Here is a 6,446-nt window from a genome sequence, read left to right on the forward strand (position 1 = left end):
ACAATTGAAACAAAAATGTTTCCATGGTGTGTATTGTTGTTCATTTTTATCAAATAAACAATGTAAAACCCAGAATTAATCCTGAAAGACAAGAAATGAGCATAAAAGTTGCTTCAGCGCAAGTTATAAAGTTACTAAAAGAGCCCAAATTTCTAAAAATATTTCGAAAAACAACAATCTTCTGTTTTAGAGTGAATGTTTGAGGTGTTTAGAAGGCATTTATTTCATTTTTAGAAAATTTAATTTTTCACATTTTTCCATGAAAAGTGCCAATACCGCCCCCTTTGGGTTCTAGGTGAAAATCTCACTCGACACAAATCAAACAAAAATGTTTCCATGGTGTGTATTGTTGTTCATTTTCATCAAATAAACAAAATAAAACCCAGAATGTATCCTGAAAGACAATAAATGATTATAAAAGATGCTTCAGCCCAGGTGTTAATGTTACTAAAAGAGCCCAAATTTCTAAAAATATTTCGAAAAACAACAATCTTCTGTTTTAGAGTGAATGTTTGAGGTGTTTAGAAGGCATTTATTTCATTTTTAGAAAATTTAATTTTTCACATTTTTCCATGAAAAGTGCCAATACCCCCCCCTTTGGGTTCTAGGTGAAAATTTCACTCGACACAAATCAAACAACAATGTTTCCATGGTGTGTATTGTTGTTCATTTTCATCAAATAAAAAAAATAAAACCCAGAATTAATCCTGAAAGACAAGAAATGATTATAAAAGATGCTTCAGCCCAGGTGTTAATGTTACTTAAAGAGCCCAAATTTCTAAAAATATTGCGAAAAACAACAATCTTCTGTTTTAGAGTGAATGTTTGAGGTGTTTAGAAGGCATTTATTTCATTTTTAGAAAATTTAATTTTTCACATTTTTCCATGAAAAGTGCCAATACCCCCCCCCTTTGGGTTCTAGGTGAAAATCTCACTCGACACAAATCAAACAAAAATGTATCCAAGGTGCGTATTGTTGTTCATTTTCATCAAATAAACAAAATAAAACCCAGAATGAATCCTGAAAGACAATAAGTGATGATAAAAGATGCTTCAGCCCAGGTGTTAATGTTACTAAAAGAGCCCAAATTTCTAAAAATATTTCGAAAAACAACAATCTTCTGTTTTAGAGTGAATGTTTGAGGAGTTTAGAAGGCATTTATTTCATTTTTAGAAAATTTAATTTTTCACATTTTTCCATGAAAAGTGCCAATACCCCCCCCCCTTTGGGTTCTAGGTGAAAATCTCACTCGACACAAATCAAACAAAAATGTACCAAGGTGTGTATTGTTGTTCATTTTCATCAAATTAACAAAATAAAACCCAGAATGTATCCTAAAAGACAATAAATGATCATTAAAGATGCTTCAGCCGAGGTGTTAATGTTACTAAAAGAGCCCAAATTTCTAAAAATATTGCGAAAAACAACAATCTTCTGTTTTAGAGTGAATGTTTGAGGTGTTTAGAAGGCATTTATTTCATTTTTAGAAAATTTAATTTTTCACATTTTTCCATGAAAAGTGCCAATACCCCCCCCTTTGGGTTCTAGGTGAAAATCTCACTCGACACAAATCAAACAAAAATGTTTCCATGGTGTGTATTGTTGTTCATTTTCATCAAATAAACAAAATAAAACCCAGAATGTATCCTGAAAGACAATAAATGATTATAAAAGATGCTTCAGCCCAGGTGTTAATGTTACTAAAAGAGCCCAAATTTCTAAAAATATTTCGAAAAACAACAATCTTCTGTTTTAGAGTGAATGTTTGAGGTGTTTAGAAGGCATTTATTTCATTTTTAGAAAATTTAATTTTTCACATTTTTCCATGAAAAGTGCCAATACCCCCCCCTTTGGGTTCTAGGTGAAAATTTCACTCGACACAAATCAAACAACAATGTTTCCATGGTGTGTATTGTTGTTCATTTTCATCAAATAAAAAAAATAAAACCCAGAATTAATCCTGAAAGACAAGAAATGATTATAAAAGATGCTTCAGCCCAGGTGTTAATGTTACTTAAAGAGCCCAAATTTCTAAAAATATTGCGAAAAACAACAATCTTCTGTTTTAGAGTGAATGTTTGAGGTGTTTAGAAGGCATTTATTTCATTTTTAGAAATTTAATTTTTCACATTTTTCCATGAAAAGTGCCAATACCCCCCCCCTTTGGGTTCTAGGTGAAAATCTCACTCGACACAAATCAAACAAAAATGTATCCAAGGTGCGTATTGTTGTTAATTTTCATCAAATAAACAAAATAAAACCCAGAATGAATCCTGAAAGACAATAAATGATGATAAAAGATGCTTCAGCCCAGGTGTTAATGTTACTAAAAGAGCCCAAATTTCTAAAAATATTTCGAAAAACAACAATCTTCTGTTTTAGAGTGAATGTTTGAGGAGTTTAGAAGGCATTTATTTCATTTTTAGAAAATTTAATTTTTCACATTTTTCCATGAAAAGTGCCAATACCCCCCCCTTTGGGTTCTAGGTGAAAATCTCACTCGACACAAATCAAACAAAAATGTACCAAGGTGTGTATTGTTGTTCATTTTCATCAAATTAACAAAATAAAACCCAGAATGTATCCTGAAAGACAATAAATGATCATAAAAGATGCTTCAGCCGAGGTGTTAATGTTACTAAAAGAGCCCAAATTTCTAAAAATATTGCGAAAAACAACAATCTTCTGTTTTAGAGTGAATGTTTGAGGTGTTTAGAAGGCATTTATTTCATTTTTAGAAAATTTAATTTTTCACATTTTTCCATGAAAAGTGCCAATACCCCCCCCTTTGGGTTCTAGGTGAAAATCTCACTCGACACAAATCAAACAAAAATGTATCCAAGGTGTGTATTGTTGTTCATTTTTATCAAATAAACAAATTAAAACCCAGAATGTATCCTGAAAGACAAGAAATGAGCATAAAAGATGCATCAGCCCAGGTGTTTATGTTGCTAAAAGAGCCCAAATTTCTAAAAATATTGCGAAAAACAACAATCTTCTGTATTAGAGTGAATGTTTGAGGTGTTTATAAGGCATTTATTTCATTTTTAGAAAATTTAATTTTTCACATTTTTCCATGATAAGTGCCAATACCCCCCCCTTTGGCTTCTAGGTGAAAATCTCCCTTGACACAATTCAAACAAAAATGTTTCCATGGTGTGTATTGTTGTTCATTTTTATCAAATAAACAATGTAAAACCCAGAATTAATCCTGAAAGACAAGAAATGAGCATAAAAGTTGCTTCAGCGCAAGTTATAAAGTTACTAAAAGAGCCCAAATTTTTAAAAATATTTCGAAAAACAACAATCTTCTGTTTTAGAGTGAATGTTTGAGGTGTTTAGAAGGCATTTATTTCATTTTTAGAAAATTTAATTTTTCACATTTTTCCATGAAAAGTGCAAATACCCCCCCCTTTGGGTTCTAGGTGAAAATCTCACTCGACACAAATCAAACAAAAATGTACCAAGGTGTGTATTGTTGTTCATTTTCATCAAATAAACAAAATAAAACCCAGAATGTATCCTGAAAGACAATAAATGATCATAAAAGATGCTTCAGCCGAGGTGTTAATGTTACTAAAAGAGCCCAAATTTCTTAAAATATTGCGAAAAACAACAATCTTCTGTTTTAGAGTGAATGTTTGAGGCGTTTAGAAGGCATTTATTTCATTTTTAGAAAATTTAATTTTTCACATTTTTCCATGAAAAGTGCCAATACCCCCCCCTTTGGGTTCTAGGTGAAAATCTCACTCGACACAAATCAAACAAAAATGTTTCCATGGTGTGTATTGTTGTTCATTTTCATCAAATAAACAAAATAAAACCCAGAATTAATCCTGAAAGACAAGAAATGAGCATAAAAGATGCTTCAGCCCAGGTGTTAATGTTACTAAAAGAGCCCAAATTTCTAAAAATATTGCGAAAAACAACAATCTTCTGTTTTAGAGTGAATGTTTGAGGTGTTTAGAAGGCATTTATTTCATTTTTAGAAAATTTAATTTTTCACATTTTTCCATGAAAAGTGCCAATACCCCCCCTTTGGGTTCTAGGTGAAAATCTCACTCGACACAAATCAAACAAAAATGTACCAAGGTGTGTATTGTTGTTCATTTTCATCAAATAAACAAAATAAAACCCAGAATGTATCCTGAAAGACAATAAATGATCATAAAAGATGCTTCAGCCGAGGTGTTAATGTTACTAAAAGAGCCCAAATTTCTAAAAATATTGCGAAAAACAACAATCTTCTGTTTTAGAGTGAATGTTTGAGGTGTTTATAAGTCATTTATTTCATTTTTAGAAAATTTAATTTTTCACATTTTTCCATGAAAAGTGCCAATACCCCCCCCTTTGGGTTCTAGGTGAAAATTTCACTCGACACAAATCAAACAAAAATGTTTCCATGGTGTGTATTGTTGTTCATTTTCATCAAATAAACAAAATAAAACCAAGAATTAATCCTGAAAGACAAGAAATGAGCATAAAAGATGCTTCAGCCCAGGTGTTAATGTTACTAAAAGAGCCCAAATTTCTAAAAATATTGCGAAAAACAACAATCTTCTGTTTTAGAGTGAATGTTTGAGGTGTTTAGAAGGCATTTATTTCATTTTTAGAAAATTTAATTTTTCACATTTTTCCATGAAAAGTGCCAATACCCCCCCCTTTGGGTTCTAGGTGAAAATCTCACTCGACACAAATCAAACAAAAATGTACCAAGGTGTGTATTGTTGTTCATTTTCATCAAATAAACAAAATTAAACCCAGAATGTATCCTGAAAGACAATAAATGATCATAAAAGATGCTTCAGCCGAGGTGTTATTGTTACTAAAAGAGCCCAAATTTCTAAAAATATTGCGAAAAACAACAATCTTCTGTTTTAGAGTGAATGTTTGAGGTGTTTATAAGTCATTTATTTCATTTTTAGAAAATTTAATTTTTCACATTTTTCCATGAAAAGTGCCAATACCCCCCCCTTTGGGTTCTAGGTGAAAATCTCCCTCGACACAAATCAAACAAAAATGTTTCCATGGTGTGTATTGTTGTTCATTTTCATCAAATAAACAAAATAAAACCCAGAATTAATCCTGAAAGACAAGAAATGAGCATAAAAGATGCTTCAGCCCAGGTGTTAATGTTACTAAAAGAGCCCAAATTTCTAAAAATATTGCGAAAAACAACAATCTTCTGTTTTAGAGTGAATGTTTGAGGTGTTTAGAAGGCATTTATTTCATTTTTAGAAAATTTAATTTTTCACATTTTTCCATGAAAAGTGCAAATACCCCCCCCTTTGGGTTCTAGGTGAAAATCTCACTCGACACAAATCAAACAAAAATGTACCAAGGTGTGTATTGTTGTTCATTTTCATCAAATAAACAAAATAAAACCCAGAATGTATCCTGAAAGACAATAAATGATCATAAAAGATGCTTCAGCCGAGGTGTTAATGTTACTAAAAGAGCCCAAATTTCTTAAAATATTGCGAAAAACAACAATCTTCTGTTTTAGAGTGAATGTTTGAGGCGTTTAGAAGGCATTTATTTCATTTTTAGAAAATTTAATTTTTCACATTTTTCCATGAAAAGTGCCAATACCCCCCCCTTTGGGTTCTAGGTGAAAATCTCACTCGACACAAATCAAACAAAAATGTTTCCATGGTGTGTATTGTTGTTCATTTTCATCAAATAAACAAAATAAAACCCAGAATTAATCCTGAAAGACAAGAAATGAGCATAAAAGATGCTTCAGCCCAGGTGTTAATGTTACTAAAAGAGCCCAAATTTCTAAAAATATTGCGAAAAACAACAATCTTCTGTTTTAGAGTGAATGTTTGAGGTGTTTAGAAGGCATTTATTTCATTTTTAGAAAATTTAATTTTTCACATTTTTCCATGAAAAGTGCCAATACCCCCCCCTTTGGGTTCTAGGTGAAAATCTCACTCGACACAAATCAAACAAAAATGTACCAAGGTGTGTATTGTTGTTCATTTTCATCAAATAAACAAAATAAAACCCAGAATGTATCCTGAAAGACAATAAATGATCATAAAAGATGCTTCAGCCGAGGTGTTAATGTTACTAAAAGAGCCCAAATTTCTAAAAATATTGCGAAAAACAACAATCTTCTGTTTTAGAGTGAATGTTTGAGGTGTTTATAAGTCATTTATTTCATTTTTAGAAAATTTAATTTTTCACATTTTTCCATGAAAAGTGCCAATACCCCCCCCTTTGGGTTCTAGGTGAAAATTTCACTCGACACAAATCAAACAAAAATGTTTCCATGGTGTGTATTGTTGTTCATTTTCATCAAATAAACAAAATAAAACCAAGAATTAATCCTGAAAGACAAGAAATGAGCATAAAAGATGCTTCAGCCCAGGTGTTAATGTTACTAAAAGAGCCCAAATTTCTAAAAATATTGCGAAAAACAACAATCTTCTGTTTTAGA

The sequence above is a fragment of the Hetaerina americana genome, unplaced genomic scaffold, assembly GCF_022747635.1.
Source record: "Hetaerina americana unplaced genomic scaffold, ioHetAmer1.1.p SCAF_221, whole genome shotgun sequence".
NCBI lineage: Eukaryota > Metazoa > Arthropoda > Insecta > Odonata > Calopterygidae > Hetaerina > Hetaerina americana.